General features: G+C 42.9%; 1 protein-coding gene across 1 annotated transcript in view; it reads left to right on the top strand.

The window, feature by feature from the left end:
- LOC131381885 (uncharacterized) overlaps positions 1-26,181 on the top strand; it is an 84,685-nt gene that overhangs the window by 41,353 nt on the left and 17,151 nt on the right. The window lies entirely within an intron of this gene.

The raw sequence follows: 26,181 nt of genomic DNA on the forward strand, positions 1-26,181 counted from the left end.
AAAAAAAAAAGAAAAAGAAAACTATCAGAACTGGTAAACAAATTTAGTAAAGTTTCAGGATACAAAATCATCATACAAAAATCAGTAGCATTTCTGTATGCCAACAGTGAACAATCTGAAAAAGAAATCAAGAAAGTAATACCATTTACAATAGCTACAAATAAATTTAACCCACTACCCATTTGCCCTGAGAAATGAGCACTGGCAGCGAGCTGTACTTTTTTTGTATAAATAGGAAATGGGTTAAATACTTAGGATTTAACCAAATAAGTGAAAGATTTCTACAATGAAAACTATAAAACACTGATGCGAGAAACTGAAGACACCAAAAACTGGTAAGATAGTCCATGTTCATGGACTGGAAGAATCAATATTATTAAAATGTCCATACCACCCAAAGCCATCTACAGAGTCAATGCAATCCCTATCAAAATACCAATGATATTCTTCACAGAAATAGAAAAAAAAAATCCTAAAATTTATATGAAACCACAAAAGACCCAGAATAGCCAAAGCTATCCTAAGCAAAAAGAACATTCTGTGTCTTTTAAGTGGAGTGTTTAGGACATTTACATTCAATGTTAGTATTGAGAGGTGAGGTACAAGTTGCCAGGGAACTGGGGAAAGCCGGCAGTTACAGGCCTCACCCTGCTCCCAAGCAGCCCGCAGTCCTAAAGCTGATCTTATTCCCACCATGCCCCTGCAACAGCACCAAGTTTATTTCTAGGCAGCTGGTGACCAGGGCTGAGAACTTGCCCCACTGAGAAAGCAAGCAGCCTCCCCATGAGCCACCCCACTGGGAAAGCAAGAGGACTCACAGTTTTTTGGCATCTCAGGGAGCCTGCAGGGGTGATGAAGTTCCTTCAAAGGGTCTGTGGATTCTTTCGGCTTTCTTGGTACGTTCCTATGGTAGTTCTTGGAGCAAAAGTTCATGATGTGAGTCTCCACATGCTGTTCTGTCCATCTGAGTGGGACGTGCAAGCTAGTCTTTCCTCGTATCCACCATCTTAATCTCCTAAATTGAATTCTAAATTTCAAACAAATTCTTTAGGAGATTCTTCTGCCTGCTTATATTGGAGAACCCCAAATCCAGTCCTATAGTTTAGATGGAGTAACTGAAATGCCCACAAACCCATTATTTTAAACTGATGACAATGCTGCCTGCATAAACAAACAAATAAGCAAAAAACAAATGAACAAAACCCCCCCAAATTAATAAAAACTGTACACTTTAACTTTGTCTTCCTGCATTTTAACTTTTTGTTGTTTGTTTATATTTTATTATACTATGTCATGAAAGTTGTTTTAGTTATTTTTGTCGATCAGTTCATCTTTTCATCTTTCTACTTAAGATATGAGTAGTTTACATACCACAATTACAGTGTTATGACATTCTGTGTTTGTCTGTGTGCTTACTGTTACCAGAGAGTTTTGTACCTTCAGATAATTTCTTATTGCTCATTAACGTCTTTTCCTTTCAGACTGCAGAACTCCCTTTAGCATTTCTTGTAGGAAGGGTCTGGTATTGATGAAATCCCTTAGCTTTTGTTTGTCTGGGAAAGTCTTTATTTCTCCTTCATGTTTGAAGGATTTTTTTTTTCCAGATATATTATTTTAGAGTAAAAGTTTTTCCCTTTAGCACTTTAAATATGTCATACCACTCTCTCCTGGCCTGTAAGGTTTCCACTGAAAAGTCTGCTGCCAGACATATTGCCATTGTATGTTATTTGTTTCTTTTCTCTGGCTGCTTTTAGAATCCTTTCTTTTTCCTTGACTTTTGGGAGTTTGATTATTAAATGCCTTGATGTAGTCTTCTTTGGGTTAAATATGCTTAGTTTTCTACAACCTTTTTGTACTTGAATATTGTTATCATTCTCTAGGTTTTGGAAGTTCTCTGTTATTATCACCTTGAATAAACATTCTACCCCCATCTCTTTTTCTACCTTCTCTTTAAGGCCAATAACTCTTAGATTTGCCCTTTTGAGGTTATTTTCTAGATCTTGTAGGCATGCTTCATTCTTTTTTATTTTGTCTCCTCTGTGTATTCTCAGATAGCTTCTTCTCAAGCTTACTGATTCTTTCCTCTGCTTGATCAGTTCTTCTATTAAGAGATTATGATGCATTCTTCAGTAGATCATTGCAATTTTTAACTCCATAATTTCTGCTTGATTATTTTTAATTATTTCAATTTTTGTTAAATTTATCTGATGGGATTCTGAATACATTTTCTGTATTATCTTAAATTTCTTTGAGTTTTCTCTAAACAGATATTTTGAATTCTGTCTGAAAGGTCACATACCTCTGTCTCTCTGGGATTGGTCCCTGTACCCTACCTATTTAGTTCGTTTGCTGAGGTCCTGGATAGTCTTGATGTTTGTGGATGTTCATCAGTGTTTTAGTCTGTTTTCATGCTGCTGATAAAGACATACCTGAGACTGGGCAATTTATAAAAGAAAGAGGTTTATTGCACTTAAAGTTCCACATGGCTGGGGAGGCTTCACAATCATGGCAGAAGGCAAGGAGCAGCAGCAAGTCACATCTTATGTGGATGGCAGCAGGCAAAAAAGAGCTTGTGCAGAAAAACTCGCCCTTATAATAACCATCAGATCTTGTGAGACTTACTATGACAAGACGGCATGGGAAAGACCTGCCCGCATGATTCAATTACTTCCCACTGGATCCCTCCTACAACATGTGGGAATTCAAGTTGAGATTCCCAAACCAATAATGCCTTCCCAGCAGTCCCCCAAAGTCTTTTTTTTGTGGGGGACAGAGTTTCACTCTTGTTGCCCAAGCTGGATTGCAATGGCGCGATCTCGGCTCACTGCAACGTCTGCCTCCCAGGTTCAAGTGATTCTCCTGCCTCAGCCTCCCAAGTAGTTGGGATTAGAGGCATGTGTCACCACATCCGGCTAATTTTATATTTTTTAGTAGAGACGGAGTTTCTCCATGTTGGTCAGGCTGGTCTCGAACTCCCAACCTCAAGTGATCTGCCCTCCTCAGCCTCCCAAAGTGCTGGGATTACAGGCGTGAGCCACTGTGCCCGGCAGTCCCCCAAAGTCTTAACTCATTTCAGCATTAACTCAAAAGTCCACAGTCCCAAGTCTCATCTAAGACAAGGCAAGTCCCTTCCACCTATGAGGCTGTAAAATTAAAAGCAATTTAGTTCCTAGATACAATGGGGGTACAGGCATTGGATAAATATAGCCATTCCAAACAGGAGACATTGGCCAAAACAGAGGGGCTACAGGCCCCATGCAAGTCTGAAATCCAGCAGGGCGGTCAAATCTTAAAGCTCCAAAATGATCTCCTTTGACTCCATGTCTCACATGCAGGTCACACTGATGCAAGAGGTGGGTTCCTATGGTCTTGGGCAGCTCCACCCCTGTGGCTTTGCAGGGTTCAGCCTCCCTCCTGGCTGCTTTCACGGGCTGGCATTGTGTCTGTGGCTTTTCCAGGCACATGGTGCAAGCTGTCAGTGGACCTACCATTCAGGGGTCTGGAGGACAGTGGCCCCCTTCTCACAACTTCACTAGGTGGTGCCCCAGTAGGGACTCTGTGTGGGGGCTTCGACCCCACATTTCCCTTCCGCACTGCCCTAACAGTGGTTCTCTATGAGGGCCTTGTCCCTGCTGCAAATTTCTGTCTGGGTATCCAGGTGTGTCCATACATCTTCTGAAATCTAGGTGGAGGTTCCCAAATCTCAGTTCTTGACTTCTGTGCACCCGTAGGCTCAACACCATGTGGAAGCTGCCAAGTCTTAGGGCTTCCACCCTCTGAAGCAACAGCCTGAGCTGTACCTTGGCCCCTTTTAGTCATGGCTGAGGTGGCTGGGACACACGGCACCAAATCCCTAGACCACACACAGCACGGGACTCTGGGCCTGGCCCCGAAACCATTTTCTCCTAGGCCTCTGGGCCTGTGATGGGAGGGGCTGCTGTGAAGACCCTCTGACATGCCCTGGAGGCATTTTCCCCATTGTCTTGGGGATTAACATTAGGCTTCTCTTCACTTGTGCAAATTTCTGCAGCCAGCTTCAATCTGTCCTCAGAAAATGGGTTTTTCTTTTCTATCACATTGCTAGGCTGCAAATTTTCTGAACTTTTATGCTCTGCTTCCCTTATAAAACTGAGTGCCTTTAACAGCACCTCTTGAATGCTTTGTTACTTAGAAATTTCTTCTGCCAGATACCCTAAATCATCTCTCTCAAGTTCAAAGTTCCAAAAATCTCTAGGGCAGGGGTGAAATGCTGCCAGTCTCTTTGCTAAAACATAACAAGAGTCATTTTTGCCCCAGTTCCCAACAAGTTCCCCATCTCTATCTGAGACCACCTCAGCCTGGACCTTATTGTCCATATCACTATTAGGCTTTTGGTCAAAGCCATTCAACAAGTCTCCAAGGAAGTTCCAAACTTTCCCACATTTTCCTGTCTTCTGAGACCTTCAAACTGTTCCAACCTCTGCCTGTTAGTTCCAAAGTTACTTCAACATTTTTTGGTATCTTTTCAGCAATGCCCCACTCTACTGGTACCAATTTACTGTATTAGTCCGTTTTCACGCTGCTGATAAAGACATACATGAGACTGGGCAATTTACAAAAGAAAGAGGTTTATTTTGACTTACAGTTCCACGTGCCTGGGGAGGGTTCACAATCATTGCAGAAGGCAAGGAGCAGCAAGTCACATCTTACATGGGTGGTGGCAGGCAAAGAAGAGCTTGTGGGGGTCCTCCTTATCATAACCATCAGATCTCATGAGACTTACTCACTATCACGAGAACAGTATGGGAAAGACCTGCCCCCATGATTCAGTTACCTTCCACCAGGTCCCTCCTACAACATGCGGGAATTCAAAATGAGATTTAGGTGGGAACACAGCCAAACCATATCAATCAGTGTCTAGGCATTGAAGAGTTAGGTATTTATTGTAATCTTTGCAGTCTGGGCTTGTTTGTACCCATCCTTCTTGTAAAGGCTTTCCAGGTATTTGAAGGGACTTGAGTGTTGTGATCTCAGTTTTTGGTCAGTGCAGCCATAGCTGCATTAGGGGGTACCTCAAGCCCAGTAACACTGTGGCTCTTGCAGACTCATAGAGGTATCACCTTGGTGGTCTTGGATAAAATCTAGAAGAATTCTCTAGATTAACAGGTAGAGACTCTTATTCTCTCCCCTTAAATTCTCCCAGACAAAGAGAGTTTCTCTCTCTGTGCTGAGATACCTGGAGCTGGGGAAGGGGTGACACAAGTATCCCTGTGGCCACCGAGATTGCACTGGGTCAAACTTGAAGCCAGCACACCACTGGGTCTTGCCTTAGGCCTCCTGTAACCACTACCTGGCTACTGCCTATAGTTGCTGAAGGCCCTAGGGCTCTACATTCAGCAGGTGGTGAAGCCAGTCAAACTTGTATCCTCCCCTTAAGAGCGGTGAGTTCCCTTGGGCCTTGGATGGGTCCAAAGATGCTGTCCAGGGGTCAGGGCCTAGAATCGGAAACCTTAGAAATCTACCTGGTGCTGTATTCTACTGTGGCTGAGCTGGCACCAAACCCACTGGAACAAGTCTTTTCCACTCTTCCCTCTCCTTTCCCCAGCAGGCAGAGGAGTCTCTCCTCATGCACCACTACAGGCCCATGGGGAGCAGTGCTAGGATACTGCGGATGTTCATTTAAGGCCCAAGGCTGTTCAGTCAGCTTGTGTTGAATGCTCTCAGGCCTGGAACTCACCCTTCAGGGCAGTGGGCTCCCCTCTGGCCCAGGATAGGTCTAGAGATGCTGTTCAAGAACTGAAGTTTGGAATCAGGGACCCCAAGAAACTGGTTGGTGCTCTTCCCCACTGTAGCCAAGCTGGTACCTAAGCTCCAGACAAAGTCCTCTTTATTCTTTCCTCTGCTTTTCTCAAGCAGAAGGGTTCTCTCCTCGTAGCGACCACAGCTGTGAATGTGCGGGGTCACAACTGAAGCCAGCATGTCTGAGTCTAACCCAAGGCCCACAGTATGTACTACCTGATTACCACTGCTGATTATTCACGGCTCAAGGGCTCTTTAGTCAGCAGATGATAAATCCTATCAGGAATAGGACCTTCCCTTCAAGGTAGTGGGGTCCCTTCTGGCCTAGGATGTGTCTAGAAATGTTGTTTAAGAGCTAGGCCCTAGAATGGGGGCCTCATGACTCTGCCCAGTGCCCTATCTTTCTGTAGCTATGCTCATATCCAAGTTGCAAAACAAAGTCTTCTTTACTCTTTCCTCTCTTCTCCTCAAGCAGAAGGAAGGGGTCACTTTTGGAGCTGTGAGCTGTACTGCCTGGTGTTGGGGGAGAGGTGATGCAAGCACTCCCTTAGCCACCTCAGCTGGTGTCTCATTAGGTCGTGTGCTCCTCAGGTCCTTTGGCTCTGAGCCCAGCACAGCACTAGAACTCATCTAGGAGTTGTACTCTTTATGGCCTAGACAGTCTTTCAAGTTAATTTAGGGCTCAGAGCACGTTAGCCTGCGGTGGCAAGGCTTGCTGAAATTCAAGTTCTGACCAGTAGAGTGGGCGATTCCCCTCTGGCTAGGGTTGATCTAAATCACCCCTCCTTGGGCCCTGGCTGAGTTCTGCCCAGTGTTGGCAGCACTGCATTCCAGTGCAAAATCTCACAATCAATGCACTCTTCGTTCCTTAAGCACACAGATTCTCTCTCTGTGCCACACAGCTGGCCACCGGCAGGGGAATGGGGAAGGATGGTGCTGGCAATTCAAAACTGTCTTTCCTACCCTCTCCAGTGCCTCCTTGAGTGATATGAAGTTAAAACCAGGTACTGTGAAATCAGTTGGGCGTAATGGTGGGTGCCTGTAATCCTAGCTGCTCAGGAGGCTGAGGCAAAAGAATTGGCTGAACTTGGCAGGCGAAGGTTGCAGTGAGCTGAGATTGCACCACTGCACTCCAGTCTGGGTGACAGAGTAAGACTCTGTCTCAAAACAAAAACATAAAACAGGTAGTGTGATTGCTCACCTGATATATATATATATTTTTAGACAGTCTTGCTCTGTTGTCCACGCTGGAATGCAGTGGCATAATCTTGGCTCCCCGCAACCTCCGCTTCCCCAGTTCAAGTGATTCTCATGCCTCGGCCTCCTGAGTAGCTGGGATTACAGGCACATGCCACCACACCCGGCTAATTTTTGTATTATTTTTTTTAGTAGAGATGGGGTCTCACTATGTTGGCCAGGCTGGTCTCAAACTCCTGACCTCAAGCGATCCACCCACCTTGGCCTCCCAAAGTTCTGGGATACCAGGTGTGAGCCATCACACCCGGCTGATTTTTGGTTCTTATGAAGGTGCTTTTTTGTGTAAATAGTTGTTAAATTTGGTGTTCCTGTGGGGGAAGACAATCAGTAAATGCTTCTATTCTGCAACCTTGGTCTGCCTGCTCCCCTGCTTGCATTTTTTCTGATGAGAAATTTGCATGTATGTAGTTTTTTTCTAACTACTTTGAAGATTTTTCCCTTGGCTGGGTGCGTTGGCTCACGCCTGTGATCCCAGCACTTTGGGAGGCCAAGATGGGTGAATCACCTGAGGTCAGGAGTTCCAGACTAGCCTGACCAACATGGTGAAACCCCATCTCTACTAAAAATACAAAAATTAGCCGGTGTGGTGGTGCATGCCTGTAATCCCAGCTACTCTGGAGGCTGAGGCAGGAGAATTGATTGAACCCGAGAAGGGGAGGTTGCAATGAGCGGAGATCGCACCATTGCACTCTGGCCTGGGCAACAAGAGCAAAACTCTGTCTCAAAAAAAAAAAAAAAAAAAAAAAGATTTTTCTCTGTATCACCAGTTTTGAGCACATTGACTATGATACGTGTTGGTGTCATTTTCTTCATGTTGGGATTCATGAAGCTTCTTGTATCTGTGACTTTGTAGTTTTATCAAATTTATAAATTTTATAAAATTTACCCGAATTTTAGCCATTATTTCTTCAAATATTTTTATGTCCCCATCTCTCCTACCTTTTGGGAACTCCAGTTGCATGTATGTTAGGCTACTTACAACTCATGGATGCTCTTCTCTGTGTTTCATCTTGGATAGTTTCTGTTGATGTCTTCAAGTTCACTAATCTTTTCTTCTGCAGTATCTACTTTGCTGTTAATCCCAGCAATGTATTTTTATCTCGGATTTTATAGTTTTAATTTCTAGAAGTTTGATAAGAGTCTTCAAAAAATATCTTTCATGTATTTACTTAACTTTGGAACATATATAATATAGTTGTAATGATTATTTTTTATGTCGTGGACTGTGAATTCTAACAGATGGATCAGTTCTGGGTCAGTTTATCTTGACTGATCTTTCTCCTCACCAAGGGTCAGTTTTCCTGTTTCTTTTTATCTATCTTTGATTGCATGCCAGACATTGTCAATTTCAGCATATTGAGTGCTGGACATTTTATATTCCTACTAATATTTTTGAGCTTTATTTTGGGATGTAGTTGAGTTTATTGGAAACAGCCCTCCGTTACATACCTGCCCTTCATTCGTAAACTTATATAGTGTATATAGTGCACCTTCCAAGATGGTAGCTTTTCTTGGTTATTGAGAATCCCTTACAGATAAGAACTCAGGTTTTAACAGGAAGATCTCTCCTTTTCTTCACTGAGCTTTCTCCTCCTAAAACACTACAACTACTGACCAATAGGAGAAGAGAAGCTCCTTTGTAGATCATTTATTCTTTCAGAATTTCTCTTTTGTTTCTAGGCATCAGCCTTCTTCCATTCCAGGTAGACTGCTATGTTTCTTTCTCTTTCTTTTCCCCCACCTTCTTTCCTTCCCCTCACCCCGCCCCACCCCCACCCTTTTTTTTTTTTTACAGACAGGGTCTGATTCTGTCACCCAGGCTGGAGTGCAGTGGCATGATCATTGTTCACTACAGCCTTGAACTCCTGGGCCCAAGCAATCCTGTTGCCTCAGCCTCCCCAGTAGCTGGGACCACAGATGGTGCCACAATGCCTGGCTAATTTAAAACAAATTTTGTAGAGATAGAATCTCACTATGTTGTGCAGGCTTGTCCTGTCTCCAGCTCCCAAAGTGCTAGGATTAGAAGCATGAGCCATGATGCCCAGCCCTCTTCTTTCTTTTAAAACTTCAATTATGGAACATTTTAAGCGTGCAAAGAAAGAGACTGATACAATGAATTCCCATGTATCCATCCGCAATCATCAACTTGTAAAACTTCAGTTTTTTAATGCTTCTGATTTGGGAACACTGGGAACTTGTTTTCAAGTTACATTAGAAATCATGCAATAGGGAATGCACAACTTTTTTTATCTTGTCAGTTGTGTAGAAGGGACGCTTTCTCTTTGAGGTGGTTTATTATCTAGGTGAGGATGCATACAATATGAAAACTATCAGTCTCCAGTGATTTCCAGGGGTTACCACAGGCATCTCAAATATTCTCTTACTTTGTATTTTTTGTTTGTTTCGACACAGGGTCTGGCTCTGTTGCCCAGGCTGAAATACAATGGTGTGATCATGGCTTACTGCAGCCTCCAACTCCTCTGCTCAAACGATCCTCCCACCTCAGCCTCCCCAGAAGCTGGGATTACAGGGGCATGCCACTATGCCCAGCTAATTTTTGTGTTTTTTGTGGAGATAGGGCCTTGCCATGTTGCCCAGGCTGTTCTCAAACTCCTGGGCTCAAGCAGTCCTCCTGCCTCCACCTCCCAAAGTGCTGGGATTACAGGCATGAGCCACTTTGTGTTTTATGCATAGTCCTTAAGTGCAGCCTGTGGCTTTCACTGTGTTTTGTTTATACTCTCTAGATGATTTGGGCCATATTTCATCTTTCATATAGGTTTATATTCCCTGAAAGTAATCACTAAGTTTTTTTTTCTGTATACACACATACACTTATTTGCATATATATATATATATGAATATATACGTATACATACCTAGAATGCTCTTTCTATATCAACTGTGCCAAGTGAATAAAAGCAAACTAGCATCATGTAGTAAGAGGCACCTGATAGAATCCTGGCATCACACCTCACTAGTTGGTGCAGCTTTTTAAAGGTTGCTATGAATCTCTGTGAGATTCAGTATTGTCATCTGCAAATTGAAAAACACTACCTTCAAGATGATTGTTAGGATTAGAAATAATGCAAGTAGAGTGCTTATCACAGTACCTGATGCACAGTACTAACGCAGTAAGTGATATCTATTATGATTATGACAGATGCAGCATTGCTGTGAAAAGGATAGCAAAGAGTATTATCCCCAGGTCGGCTGACTAAACAGGCTCCGGAGAGACTAAAACACTGACGAAAGTCACATAAAGAGCCAGTGACAGATCTATAACCAAACTCATAAATGTCACTTCCTAGACTCAGAGTCTCCTGTAAACATACCAAAATCTAATTTCTGCTTATATCTTTATGGGTGAATTCTATTTTCTAACAGAAATAAGACATTCTCAGCAGCTCATTTCAAGGGGATTTACTAAATTTATGATTCCAGGCATATAGTTTCAGGCTTTGTGCCTGAAACCATGTCCTTACATTTACAATCATACTTGTGGTGAGCCTATCGACCAGTACAACCAAAACACCAGCTGTGATATTTTTACTGAGTTTATTTGTAGACAGGTTGGTTCTCAGAATCATAGACTATTAGTGGACAGTTTGTAAACAGATGGAGGGAAGTGCTTCAAGAATTCACACAGAGAAAGGAATGTTAGGAGCCCTTCCTCTTTCTGTCTTTCTGTTCCTCTCTCTCTCTCTCACACGCATATTCCTTTTGATCTTTTACCCTCTAGGTTCTGGAGAGGTATACACACTTCTGTATTTTCTCCCCAAAGTGGAGAAATGGTTTTTCTCAGCTGTTTCCCCCCATATTTTACTGACTGATAAAAATATGTCATAGTTACAGCTATCATCTGCAGCTATTTAAAGGATGTAAGTTCTACCTAAGAGGTAAAGGCAACTTCAAGCAAAAACAGTGAAAATTGTATAGAAGAAGCTTCCCTTTCTGTTCTAAACAGTTAGGTGAGAAAAGTGCTATTTGAAGCGATTCTGGAAGGATGTACCTGTAACCATGGCCTACTGATATGACATCCCTTCTCACTCTGGATCACAATGTTACATTCTCCTTTTAGCAGGGCTCGCCATAAGCAAGTTAGATCAAATCATGATGAACTACCTAGGAAAGAGTAAAAAACAGAGGCCATTGGAAACCCTTTCCTTCTTTAAAAACCGTTTCCTTCTTTATTGTTTCTTTAAAAAGAAACAGTAAAGCTTCTTTTAATCTTTTTGAAAACCCTATTCTTTCATTAAGCACAGGGCATGTTTGTGTCTCTACACCATTCCTGGTGCTTTACACATAGCAGGCACTCAATAAATAATTATTTTTGATGCTGAATATATAACTTGATACTAGTTGAGAATCTAGTATGTGACCTAACCTTGTTAGGTATGATATGGGCTACTAAAGAGGTATAAGTCAAAAATCCTGGCTTTTATTAAGCTTGCACTCTAAATGGGGCCGCAGCAATTTATTTTATTTTATTTTTTATTTTTTTTATTTTTTTGAGGAGGAGTCTCGCTCTTTCACCCAGGCTGGAGCACAGTGGCGCAATCTCGGCTCACTGCAGGCTCTGCCCCCGGGGTTCACGCCATTCTCCTGCCTCAGCCTCCCGCATAGGTGGGACTACAGGCGCCCGCCACCTGGCCCGGCTAATTTTTTGTATTTTTAGTAGAGACGGGGTTTCACCGGGTTAGCCAGGATGGTCTCGATCTCCTGACCTTGTGATCCACCCACCTCGGCCTCCCAAAGTGCTGGGATTACAGGCGTGAGCCACCACGCCCGGCCGCCATAGCAATTTTGAGAAGAGTTTGGCTATTATTTCCTTGAGTGTTTTGGCTACCCCATTCTGTTTCACTCCTTTTGATACTCTGATTGTACTTATGTCAAATCTTTTGATAAGGGCCCACAGGTTCCCGAAGCTCTGTCAATTTTTTTCCCATCCTTTTTCGCTCTGATCTTCAAATTAAATAATTTATCTATCTGTTAATCAATCTTCAAGTTCACTGACACTTTCTTCTATATCTTTATTCTGCTGTTAAGCCCATTCAGTAATTTTTTTTGGGGGGGTGGTGGGGGGAGAGAGTCTTGCTTTGTCGTGCATGCTGGAGTGCAGTGGCACAATCATAGCTCGTTATAGCCTCGAGCTCCTGGGCTCAAGCAATCCTACTGCCTCAGCCTCCTGAGTAGGACTGCAAGAGCTACAGACATGTGCCACCATGCCCGGCTAATTTTTCAAAATTTGTTGTAGAGACTAGGTCTCCCTATGTCACCCAGACTGGTCTCAAACTCCTGGCTTCAAGCAATCCTCCTGCCCCATCTTTCCAAAATGCTGGGATTATAGGCATGAGCTATCACACCTGGCCCCTATCTAGTAATTTTTAAATTTTAGATGTGTGTTTTTCAGTTCTGTAATTTCTATTTAGTTCTTTTTTATAGTTTCTATTTACCTGAGGACAATTCCTATTTTTTCATTTATTAACAAGTGTGTTTCCCAAGTGCATTTTCCTTTAAGTCCTTGAGCTTAGTTGTAATAATTGTTTCATATAACCCTGTCTGCTAATTCCAATGTATGAATCATTTCAGGGTTGATCTTCATTGATTTTATTCTTTTCTTGATATGAGTAGTGTCTTCCTGTTTCTTTGAATATTGAATAATTTTGAACTGTATCCTGAATATTGTCAATATGTAGCAGAGATTCTGAGTTCTGCTATGTTTCTCTGAAGAGTATTTTTCTTTTTTTCAGTGGTAGGCAGTTAACTTGGCTGAATTCAAATGCTAAACTTTATCTTCCCTGCGGTGAGTGGTAGCTCACATTTCTTCTCAGGTCTTTTATTCTTCAAGTCTGACTCACATACATGTGGTTTCAGCAACAGCTGGACAGTTGGTCAGAATTTATACACACAATTTGGGGCTCCTCCTTTTTGGCCCTCTCCCTTTCAGGATTTCCCCTGCTTTGCTTTCCAGCATCTATATTTCCCTCAAATTCCATCCTTTGATTCATACCAGTAAGACTTTGGTTTTTTTTTTCTGACTTTTAGCTGCCCTGCATACTGCCATCTGGGGGCTTTCCCTCAGGATAAAAGCCATAAAAAATGGGATGCTCCTTTAGTGCCTTTCCCCTCTTTCAAATGTCCACTCCCCTCCAGCATCTACCTACTTTTGGTTGCTCTTTTGTGACTTTAGAAAGATGTTTTTATTTTCTGTCCAGAGCTCACTGTTGTTATCTGTGAGAAGATTGGTCTGTTAGGAGCTATTAATACATGGCCACGACTGGGAGCAGGTGTCTTAGTCCACTTGGGCTGCTGTAACAAAACACCATAGACTGGGTGGCTTGTAAACAACAAACATTGATTTTTCAGTTCTGGAGGCTGGGAAGTCCAAAGTCAATATGCCAGCAGCTTTGGTGTCTGGTGAGAGCCTGGTTTCTTATAGATGGTGTCTTCTTGCTGGGTCCTCACATGTTGATAGGGGGCAAGGCAGTTCTTGGCACTAATCCCATTGATGAGGACCCCACCCTCATGACCTAATTGCCTAATCATCACACTAGGGATTAAGTTTTCAACATATGTATTTCAGTGGGACACAAACATTCAGATCATAGCAATAGGTATGTAGGACCAAAAAAATAGGGACAAGTAAGCAAGTTACTATCAAAGACTCAGACAAAAGCATTTAGAAGAGAAAGCAACTTTATTTGTAGTGAGTGTTGCAAGGGAATCTAGGCTTTAGAAAGACAGGCTCATCCAATAAAAAATGCAACAAGTATTTAAAAGAAAAAATTACCAAGTCACTGAGTTTATTGTTTATGGTGGAAAAACAGTGTTTTTCTTGTGTGATATTAATGTTTACAAAGGTTGAGACATATATTCAGGCATTAGCATTGCAAAAGTTAGGGATAGAGATGTTTTTGTTAGGGAGTCACTACAGGAATGGTTCAGGGTTTCATATTCTGGGGACTAGAATTATAGACAGTAATCCTGGTTTTTGTGTTTTGTTTTGTCTCTGGGTGCAAAGTGGTTTTCTCCCTCTACTCCCCCATGGGATGCGGCCCAGGAGGGTATTAGTTTAGTCGTGTTTTCACAGTTTTTCTTTATGGTCAAGTTCTTTTCTCGCATGCAGATTTGACCTCCTGAATTGTTTTGAGATTTTTCTGATTCCATATAACTCATTTGAAATTTTGTTTTTTTTACATCATGTATAAGAGATGTTAATATGCCAATACATCCTTGTTACAGACTTCAAAAACCAGAGCCTTCTGGTTTGAGACTTAACTTGTAAATCCTCCATATCTGTAATGTACTTTTATGTGTCAGATTATTTTATGGTCTGTTAAAAGAGAAACTTCAGCCGAATTAAATTTAAAGGAGTTTGAGCAATGAATGATTTGCGAATCGGGCAGCTCCCAGAATCACAGCAGACTGAGAGAGACTCCAGGGATGCCTCATGGTCAGAACAAATTTAAGACCAAAAAAAGGGAAATGACATACAGAAATTGGCAGTGAGGTACAGAAACAGCTGGATTGGCTATGGGTTGGCATTTGCATTATTTGAACACAGTTTAAACACTTAGCAGTCTATGAATGGTTGAAGCATGGCCTCTGGGATTGGCCAAGACTCAGCTATTGTTACAGGTGCATACGCCTAAGTTAGGTTCTCAATCTTGTCTGCCTATTACAAGGTTACAGTTCATCCACAAGTACTCAAATATGGAAATACGGAGTCCTTCTCAGGCCATATTTAGCTTGCTTTAAAAGGCCCTTGTTAGTGTATTTACTGAGCTGAGGAACAAAAACTATCCAGTTTGCTTCTATGAGGTTTTGTTTGTCTGAGACCCCTCCAAATTAGTCATTTTCCTAACTTGCTAGGCAATTCTTTACTATCTGTAAAGCTGATATTCCATAAACCATAGAATAAGTTCCAGGACAGTTTTCTGGGAATGGTGTGCTGGAACCGGCTCATACTGGCTTGCAAGAACTGATTGTTAAATTTGTAGGAATTTTGTAAGCTGCTTGTTAAACATGGCCGTTATGAGAGACTAAACTTTATGATATACAATTAAATAAATTATGTTTAAAACAATGGCAATAATACTCAAAACTTATCTCTTACTAATTATTGTATGGCAGTTTATTTTATCCATGCTCTTAAGCTTATTTGCATCTATTAAATTCATTTATTTACTTTATTTTTTATTTATTTATTTTTTTTGAGACAGAGTCTCACTCTGTCACCCAGGCTGGAGTGCAGTGGCACAATCTCAGCTCACTGCAACCTCTGCCTCCCGGGTTCAAGCAATTCTCCTGCTTCAGCCTCCCAAGTAGCAGGGAACTACAGGTGCCCACCATCATGCCTAGCTAATTTTTGTATTTTTTAGTAGAGATGGGGTTTCACCATGTTGCCCAGGCTGGTCTCAAACTTCTGACCCCAAGTTACCTGCCCACCTCAGCCTCCCAAAGTGCTGGGATTACAGGCATGAGCCACTGCACCTGGCCCATTTATTTACTTTATTTTTATTTTTGTAGAGGCAAGTCTTGCTATATTGCCTAGAGACTGGTCTTGAACTCCTGGCCTCAAATGATCCTCTTTTCTTGGCCTTTCAAAGTGCTGGGACTGTGGGCATGAGCTGCTGTGCCTGGCCTCTCTGCATCTATTGCATTTATTTATTTAATGATTCTTCATCATTCAACTTGAATATTGCATCTTTATGGTGGAAATACTTTATAATGGTGTGCTATTTCAATGTCTTCTCAACTCCACATTCAGTGATGTCATGTTAACATTGGCCGTGACAAGAATATTTATACCACAGAAACTGGCAAATGCGACAACACAGTGTGTTTTTTTCCTTTGCAGAGCTGGTTGTTAAACACTTACCAACACATTACTGTGTGTAGGCATTCCTCCCCAACCTGTAAAGCATAGTTCTTGTTCCTTAAAAGTGGCTTGTCATATCTAATTAAATGAGATTTGGGTCTTGGTTATTGTTGCGAATTTGATTTATTCAATTTAATCTTACAGGAAAGAGGATGGATTTTTATTAAGCCTAAGTAAATAGCCTACATGATGTAAAGGTAAAGGAACTGAATAAAAGCACTTTGAATAATATTTAACCATTGTTGCCATGGTTTTGAGTAGTTTATAGATAAAATCTATTAATATATTCTACAGAATCATTATTTTTTGAAGTTTTTCCCTTCAATTTTCTAGTTTAACATATATACAAAGAATTTTAATAAGAAGATTTTATTTTGCTGATCTTGGGGTAGACAGTCTGCTTTCTTGAAGTCATCTCTTTCTGTGCTAGACATCCTGGAAGTCCTGAGTGCCCAGTATAGAGTCACAGGTGTCTGTGGTAATAACATCAGCTCCTGCTCAAAAGCCTGTGCTCCGAGTCTGCCTGTTACAGTTTTTATTGCATCTTTTTTTGACGTTTCTTCAAAAAGTTCTCATTTTATTTCTGAGTTTGTAACAGAGGCCTTTAGGCAAATATGAGAGAAAAGCAGGCACCATCTGTTGATAGTAAGACTGAATGACTTTGGCTATTTTATTATAATCACCAACAATATCAGAATGGAGGACAGTGAGCCATCAAATCCATTTATAAGGATTTAGTCAACGATTTCCCTGGAGAGTGAGGGCATTGATCCCAGGGTCTTTAATCATCCCTTGAAATCTTGTTTTATTTGTCACCAGTTGACAAAGGCACTTTAAGCCTAGAAACAAAATTTTCCTTCTTTTTATTTTTGTTTTTTTAAAGAAATCCATTTGTTGGAAGTTATTCGGCTAGTCTTTGTATATAAACTTGATATGGTGGGTAAGTAGGGTAGGTGACGGATTTGTGTAATATATATGCGGAAATTTTAAATTTGCAGAACATAAAGGAAGTTTGCAAGTCATTTTTTGGCTTTTAAAGTTGTCTTTAGCAAACCAAAAGGTCAGGGAAACCTACCTGGGGTGCTGAACATTTGTGTGTATGTGTTAATATGTGTGTTTATGATGTTTTGGGAGTGGGGTAGGGAGAACTGGTGTGCTTCTTTAAATATAGTTTCAACCTGCCCCGAGGGCTCAAGGAAGGGGTGTGATTGCTGTTAGCAAAAATTATGAAAAGTAAACACCTGGGAGTGGCAGAGAGGGGAGCGAGTGGTTTCTAGTACAGAACAAAGCACAAAGTTGAGACGTCCCAGTGAGTTGCAAGGTTTATCAAAGTGACTTGTTTCAGTTACAGTAAAAAATATTGGAATTTGGGGATGATTTGCTTTTACCATATCTTGTAGATAATTCAGGTCACTCTCATTCAGTGGTACTCCCAAAAGCACATGGGAGAAACAAACAAAGGCAGGAATCAAGCTGTTTGTGTAGGTTGGAGGTGAGGAGAATGGCAGGGGAGAGAGTGCGATTCCTTTCTCCTCTCACACACCTGGAGGAGACTCAATAATTTCCTCTCCAGTCTGCAAAGGACAGGCCAGAGTCCCGTCATTAACATCACTTTGTGCTTATCACTGCCACAGAACCAATCGGGTATGTAAATTTGCTGCAGTACTGCAGCATTTTAACAGACAGTAAACTTGAAGGTATTGATCTGATAAGAAAGGACAATGTAAGATCAGATGTGGTTCCTCAAATTAACTGCAAAATCAGTAATAATGTCTTTCAGTCTTTAGCCTTAAAAGCCACTGGGGTCGATTTTTAAATATTTAAAAGATTTAAAAATCTTATCACAGATGTCAGGTCAAAAGCTGTGGTAATATAATTTCTGAATATTTTATCAGCAGTGTTGGTATTTCACATCCCCTTATTGATAAAATTGACTAAAGGAACCTTGAAACATTAGATCTCATATCATTTTCATACAGGATTTCAGAAATCACAGAGCCTCTCAACGTGCTATCTAGTCCAAGGGAGTAGAATGAACTAATTCTGCTCACATCTTTCTCAGCATGCTGGGTCCTCTTAATTTATCCCTGTGTCCTTCTAATGCTCTCAGGCTAGTAGGCCCAGAGAATGTATGTCAGGCAGAAACCAGTGCTACATCTTGGGTTCCCCCTCAGCCTACATCTTGGAAGCAGGGAGGGGAGGATGATAGAGGAGACCAGAAGTAGTGTAACTGATTTATCAAGCCTGCTGCCTGACAGTCCTGATTTTTAAATTCACATTCCTGCCAAACCTTTACTTGTGGCTGAAGCCGTGTGATAACCAGCTTGATGGTACTAAATACTGGTTTCTGTAGTTTAACTTCTATGGTTCTTTTGGGGTTCCTTTCACAGCCACTTTATCTTAAAGACCTCTTTGGGATTCTGCCCTAATCAAAACTGAAGTCCAGCTTCCACACCTCCAATAACAGGTGGCCCAGGTCAGGGCCTGGTAAAGAGAGTATTTTTGAGCTCTGAGGTGCCCACCAGATTGATTCTGAACTGGACTCATGCCCAACGCCCTCTGGATCTTTGTCTCACAAAATCAGATTATTACACTAAACTCTCTCAGATGTTTTTGGAGGGATGTTTTGAAAGTGGCTTGCTTTCTTCTGCCCTCTCTGCCTACCTCCACTTTCCCCTATTCAGGGGCTGCACCTGAGCCCCCCAAGCTGCTCCTTACCTGAATCTGGAGTACAGGACAAACACACTCACACGTACACATACACGCATGCACACATGCACACACACACACTGTCTACCAGTTCATGCCTTAGAGGCCTGTTAGACCTGCCCCATAGTGAGAGTAGTTCCCTTGGTAGGCAGGGGAGACCTTCCTGAGACCCCTACCTGAGACTCATCAATTTTTTGGCTGTTCAATGAGCCTCCTCATGTAAGGACTTGAGACTACCTCAAACAATGAGCCCAGTCCTGATCCCAACCCCCTTCTCTCCTATGCCAAGGTATTGTCCTTCCTATGGCAGAGGGAGAGGGTCCCAGGACATGCCTTGTATATACCTTGAGTTTTGTCAATCCACTATGATTTTTTACTACGAGATCAATGGGAAGGTCTTGTATCCTTAACTACTTAAAAATTGGACTTGTTTCCTTCCTGGAAAAAAAACAATGAATTCATTTGTTCATCAAATATTTATTGCCCTGCTAGGTGTCAGGCTAGGTGCTGGGGATACAAAGCTGAGCCAAAATAGTCTCCACCTTAATGGAGTGTTGGTGTAGCTGGGCATCAGTGTGAATGAATTAATCACTCTATAGATGCAGTGTTACAGCAGTGGTGTCACAAAGACGCTGATGCAGCTGTGAGGGCTTAGAGGAGAGGCTTTTACTGCTCCAAGGGGTCCTCCTGGAGGAAGTGATGCTGAGCTGAGATCCCAGGAGGAATGGACATTCACCAGGGGAAGGGCATTTGCTATTGGAGAGATGTGGCTGGAGGAGGGGGTCAGGGGAGCAGCAGTCCATGTGCAAACTCTCTGGGCAAGAGGAGCGGGCTGAGTGTGGGCATCATGGCTCACTCCTGTAATCCCATCACTTTGGGAGACCGAGGCAAGAGGAACCCTTGAGGCCAGAGTTTGAGATCAGCCTGTGAACACAGTGAGACCCCATCTCTGCAAAACACAACAATGAAAAAGACATCTATGAGCTATCCATGGGCAGAGAGAGCGCAACTAAGCAATAAGAGATGCTCTTTTCATGTGGAGTGGACCATAATCTGGGAAGTGAAAAATTATTCAAGATCTCATGTAGTGGCAGAGACTCAGCCCCTTGTCCTCCCAGCTGCACGAGTCTGTTGTCTCAGCCTCTCTGCCAGCCCAGCAGTTACTGAACAACTACATATCATTCTCAATACCCCAGAACTTCTGCTTCCTCAGGGCTGCTGCTTGCTGCCTCCTCTCTTATGTCTCTTGGCTTCTACTAACCACCGTCCACTTGAGAAGGAGGGTCTAATTGATCCATTCCTGCCTGAGGAGCCTGTGGGGAGAACTTCCATGTCTGAGCACTTTCTGTGCTGCTGGCTGTCCCGTGGGCAGATGTCAACTCCAGCCCATTCAGCTCTGGCCCACCTAACTAGTGTTGCTGATGACACCCCTCCTGCTACCACCATTGCTCCTGCTGCTGCTGGGGCCTCCATGTTAGCCTGATACTAGGAGAGCAAGAAACTGAAGCCATCATCCTGATTTTCTCTTCTAGGTGGTATAGCAGTATGAGCACAGGCCAAGCAAGGCTGGCCTTGAGATGAGGAGGCCAGATGGTTCCTGAATCAGGGTGGTTTCAGCATGCCCAGGAAGGTGCTGCTGCTTCACAGACAGGTAGCGACTTATACTTAAGAAATTGTTTACAGTGAACAGGATGGGTCCCTTCCATCAAAGAGCACTCCATGCAGTTGTGGAAACAGACTCAGTGTGACAAGTGTAGTACTACAGGTGGCATAGGATATCATGGTGGGAATACTGCAAATCCTTATTGAAAACAGGCATATTATAAATACCTTGTAATGAATGCAATACCATAGCTGATACTCATTTCTTTTAGACTTACCTATGTTTTCAGATATATAAAAACTCTAGGAATTCCCAAGGTAGTTGAAAACCTAAGTCCACACAAAAACTTGTACAATAATGTTCATAGCAGCGTTATTCACAATAGCTGAAAGGGGGAAGCAACTCAAGTGTTCTTTGATGGATGAATGGATAAACAAAATATGGTATATCCATACAACGGAATATTATGCAGCCATAAAAAGGAATGAAGTACTATTATATGCTACAACATGGATGACTCTTGAAAACATGCAGTGAAAGAAGCCAATCACAAAAAAACTACATTTTATGATTCCATTAATATGAAATGTTCAAATAGGCAAATCTACAGAGACTGAAAGTAGATGAGTGGTTGTCAGGGAGAGGGGCATAGGGAGGAATTGGGAGTGACTGCTAATAGGTACAAGATTTCTTTCTGGGGTGATGAAAATGTTCTAGAATTAGCTAGTGGTGATGTTTGCACAACATAGTGAACATACTAAAAACCACTGAACTGTATACTTTAACAAATGATAGATTTTATGTTTACTTTAAAAAATGATAGATTTTATGTTATGTGAATGATACATTGATTTTTGAAGTCTAGGAATTAATCAATTATACTGTGATGGAATATGATATTTTAAGTCAGAAATTTACTTGTGGCATCATCTTCACTGTTCATCTGTAGAATCAGAAGTGATGTTTCCTAGGTTGCTATGAAGATTAGATAAGATAATGCATATGACAGACTTAGCTGCAAGAAGACGGGTTGGGAACCCTTTGTTGTTATAGATGCATTTCTAAAGCAACTTTTTTATGTGTTGCTGTTTGTTGGAGCCCTCCAGGAGGATCTTGGCACTGGGAGAAATCCCTAAACTAGAGTCATGGCTGAAGAGCGCTGAACACTTCCCGCACTGCTGGCTGTACCGTGGTCAGATGCTCCTGACTATGACCCTGCAGTGAAGCCCAGATCTGGGCAAAACTGAGAAGTAATTGACACTTGTGTCTTTCCTGCCTCTCTTTTCTGGCCTGGTAGTCTTTTGGGTTATAATTCAGCATCTCTTCCATCTGCATCTCTCAAGTGATTAGTATTTTCCAAAGTGAGCTCATCACATTAATCATATTAGGGTATGAGCAGCCCTTTTAAGCTGTATTTGTATCTTACAGGAAGACCAGAAAAGCTCAGAAGGAGGAAGAATCTTCAGGCACTGTGCAAAGGGAGGGCAGGGAGAGGGGGAAGTTATTCTGCAGCAGCAGTGCCTTCCTAGGCATCCTGAAACCACCCTGATTCAGGGCCCATCTGGCCTCGTCATCTCAAGGCCAGTCTTGCTTGGCCTGTGCTCACTGCTGCCACTGCAATGCCATCTGGAAGAGAAAATCAGGACAATGGCTTCAGTTTCTTGCTCTCTGAGGATCAGGCTAACATGGAGCCCCCAGTAGCCCCAGCAGAAGCAGCAGTGATGGTGGTGGCGGTAGGGGTGTCATTAGCAACACTAATGAATCACTGCTGGGCCCGGTTCTCTTCTCTGACTCAGCTTGAAACTTCTTTCGGTTAACAGGAAGCCAGTACCCAGTGAAGTCAAAAGCTTATATGCAACTCTCCGGATTGGAAACCACTGGGGTGTTTTTTAAGCTTCTATTTCTAAAATAAGAAGGGAAACCAATGGACAGAAGCTTCCCTGTCTTCTTTGATGCAGATAAACTATGTTGGTAGAGGGTGATTGTGAGCTGGGGCCCTTGTTTCTTATGAAACTAAAAAATTGTACGGGAGTTTACAAAAACAGGAAGCTGGCAGTGAAAGCTATTGGAATTATGTAAATGAAACAGTCAGCTTGGAATGCAGGTGGGAGTGTGCCCGTGGGAAAGACTGGAGAATGCATCAGTACGCGGGCAGCCAGGTTACCATGCACTGCTTCAGCAGAGGGGAAGATGCGGGGGGCAAGGAACATTCACTGCCCTGGCGTCATCAGCCCAGCACTGCAACAGTGCAGCAGAAAGGGCAGCAGGGAAAGGCGACAGGAAGAGGAATCAAGACACTTACATTGCTCCAGGAGAGATTCGCATTTTTTTGTGGATCTGAGGATGGGAGCTCTGGGAGCTCTGGAGCCTCTTCCTGTCTGCAGGCACTGCAAAGCTTTAGCACACCAGTAGCTCCCCAGGGGGCTGGGAACCCATGCCAGGACTGGCACCCCCTCCAGGAAGGGGTGCTAGGAGTGCCATGATTTGGATCAGTGATTCACAAACTTTTGGGAGTGAAGACACCCCGTTAAAGCTTATTGTTTTGGGGTTGTATCCTACTCCCCGCCTTTTAAAAATGTTAGTTAAAAATTTAAATTAAAATTGACTTTGTTTTAAAATTAAAAATTTCCTGTTGTTTGAAGCTTCTATGACAACTGGGTAGCCTTCTGAGGTATTGTAATACAGTATTAGGATTTGGACTCTCTGCTGTATACACTAAGCTCTTAAGGGTGAAGGGCAGGCCATTGGTTCTGATAAGAAGAGAGGTTGCCATAGGTATCTCAGCTTTCTTACTCTTCCCCACTCCAGGCCATGCGGACATCTGGAGATATTTGATAAAATGTCCTTTTACCAGCCCAGACTCATGACTAATCAATCGTTGTTTTTGTTGTTTTGCTTCTAATCCCTCTCCCTTTCAGTCTATCATTCATCCTGCCATCAATTTCCTAAAACAGATTTGATCATGCCACCTCCCTCCTCAACAGTTTTCAATGGGATTTCCCACTGCCTACACAAAGTCTAATGCCTTAGAATGGGGCAAGGAAAGCCTTTCATGATTTAACCCTCTAATACCTTTCTAGTTTCAATTTTTTATAACTCTATTTCAGGTCATTTTTTTGAACATCAAGAAACTGAAAAGCATAGCTCAAACTGGCTTATACAATACACGCCCTTATTTGCTTGTGGGACAAAAGAAGTCTAGAGTCAGCTGACTGGGCACTGTGGCTCACGCCTGTAATCCCAGCACTTTGGGAGGCTAAGGCAGGAGGATCGCTTGAGGCCAGGAGTTCGAGACCAGCCTGGGCAACATAGTGACATCCTATCTCTACAAAAAAAAAAAAGAAAAGAAAAAGAAATGTAGTGTCAGAGTGGGGGCTTTGGGTAAGGCTCAACAATTCTCCAAGGATCTAATTCCTTTCTTTCTTTTTTCTTTTTCTTTTTTCTTTTTGAGACAGGGTCTTACTGTGTCTCCTAGGCTGGAGTGTAATGGCACAATCATGGCTCACTGTAGCCTTGACCTCCTGGGCTCAAGTGATCCTCCCACCTCAGCCTCCTTAGTAGTGGGGACTATAGGCCCGCACCATCAAGCCTGACTAATTAAAACAAATTTTTTTTTTTTTTTTTTTGTAGAGATAGTGTCTCCTTATATTGCCCAGACTGGTCCTGAACTTCTGGTCTCAAGTGATCCTCCCACCTCAGCCTCCCAAAGTGCTGCGATTATAAACTGAGCCACTGTGCCTGGCCACAGTTTCTTCCTAATTCTTATGGTCCCAAAATGGTTGCCAGCAGCCCTTCATCTCATGTCTCTAAAGAAAGAATGATTTGGCCAGTGCAACAGCTCATGCCTGTAATCCCAGCACTTTGGGAGGCTGAGGCAGGCAGATTGCTTGAATTTAGGAGTTGGAGACCAGCCTGGCCAACATGATGAAACTCCATCTCTACCAAAAATACAAAAACTTAGCCAGGCTTGGTGGCATGCATCTGTGGTCCCAGCTGCTTGGGAGGCTGAGGAGGGAGGATGGCTTGAGCTCAGGGGGCGGAGGTTGCAGTGGGGCGAGATTGTGCCACTGCACTCCAACCTGCTGGGCGACAGAGTGAGACCCCATCTCAACAAAGAAAAAAAAAAAGAATGACTTTTCCCCAGCATTCCTGACTGATCTTTAATCTGAGTAGACTTGTTTCTGATGTACATCTGCCCCTGAACCAACCCCAGTCGCCAGTGGGCTGGGATGTGCTGAGTGGCTACCTGCTGCATGATTTCCCTTGACCTCAAGACTCCCCCCAATGCAGTGGATGCCTAAGTGGACAATGGGGCTGCTGGGATGGAAGAAGGGGGGTTGGAACCCAAGGAAGCAGCCAGCATCTGTGCATTCCACACACCCTGCACCGTCACATCTCCATGCCTCCCCTTCTACCACTTCCTGGAACCTACCATCTGCTTCCACTGATCAGAGCCCTGCTTATGCTTCAAAGCCTTGCTTGTGGGCCACCTCTACTGCTGTGCCTCTTCTGTTCTTCTGGAAAGAGTAATCTTTTTTTTCATCTCTCTACTCTCTAAAGCATATCATGTTTCTATCTCATGTGCATTTACTAATTCTGCCTTATGTCCACTTGTTTGTATATTTGACTGCTCTATTGAACAGAAAGACCCTTGAGGTAGGCGGATTCATACTTTGTTCATTGTAGGGCTTTAAGAGTGTTGAATAAATGGTCATGGGCAATAATACTATCATTATTGAGAGCTTACTGGGTGAAAGGCACTTTGTAAAGAATTCTTCTCATAATTTTATTTAATCTCATTTAATCTTGACAACAGCACTATGAGGGATATACTATTATTATTGTATCCAGTTTACAGATGAGGGTCCTGGAGTTTGGAGTGATATAAGCGAATTGCCCAAGGTCACATGCTCAGCAGACAGCAGCACAGGCTTGAACCTATATATCTATCTATATCTATATCTATATCTATATCATCTATATCTATATATTTTTTTTACCCCAGAGTTCATGTTCTTAATCATGATAATGTTTTATACAGAATTTTTTTTTTTTTTTTGGAGATGGAGTCTCGCTCTGTCGCCCAGGCTGGAGGGCAGTGGTGCGATCTCGGCTCACTGCAACCTCCGTCTCCCAGGTTCAAGCGATTTTCTTGTCTCAGCCTCTGGAGTAGCTGGGATTACAGGTGCGTGCCACCACGCCCAGCTAATTTTTTGTATTTTAGTAGAGACGGGGTTTTACTGTGTTGCCCAGGCTGGTCTCGAACTCCTGAGCTCAGGCAATCCACCTGCCTCGGCCTCCCAAAGTGCTAGGATTACAGGCGTGAGCCACTGTCCCTGGCCTCTTTACAGAAATTTGTTTGTGACCAGCTACTTTCCTGGAAGAGGGGTCCCTGTTGGAGATGATTCTCTGGTGAGGAGGCTGGAGGAAGGTAAGGTGGAGGGGCAGAGGACCTAGAGGTTTCATGAGCAACTGGAGGGAGGTGCTAAGGAATGTGGGGAGGGCAGATGAGCAGAGGAGCCTCTGGGCCTTGTTCAGAATGGTTTGCCCAGAGGGGTCTTCCCTGAGGATACCACCTGTGGGCAGAACCCAGGAGTGCTGCGGATACGACTCCCAGAGAGTGAAGCCCTTGTTTTCTTGGGGTCCTCAGAAACAGAGGGAATCAAGTCACTTTACTGGCCCAAGGGAATGGAAATTAGGGGCCGAAACAAACATGTACTGGGATAAAATAAGTGGTGTGAGTGAGATTGCAGCCAGAAACGATCTCTGTGAACGTAGCTGGTCAGCGGAAGTATCTCGTGGTAGAGACTCCACGTGGACAGCATGGAGGAAAGAGGAGAAGGGCAGCCTTTGGAGCCGAAAGCCCAGCTCTCCTGAAAGGCACAGCCATGGAGCAAGAGCCAAAGCCTTTTATTTGGAGGCTGGCCTATTTCTTTATCGCTAAACCCACTTT

The sequence above is a fragment of the Hylobates moloch genome, unplaced genomic scaffold (assembly GCF_009828535.3).
Source record: "Hylobates moloch isolate HMO894 unplaced genomic scaffold, HMol_V3 SCAFFOLD_18, whole genome shotgun sequence".
Lineage (NCBI taxonomy): Eukaryota > Metazoa > Chordata > Mammalia > Primates > Hylobatidae > Hylobates > Hylobates moloch.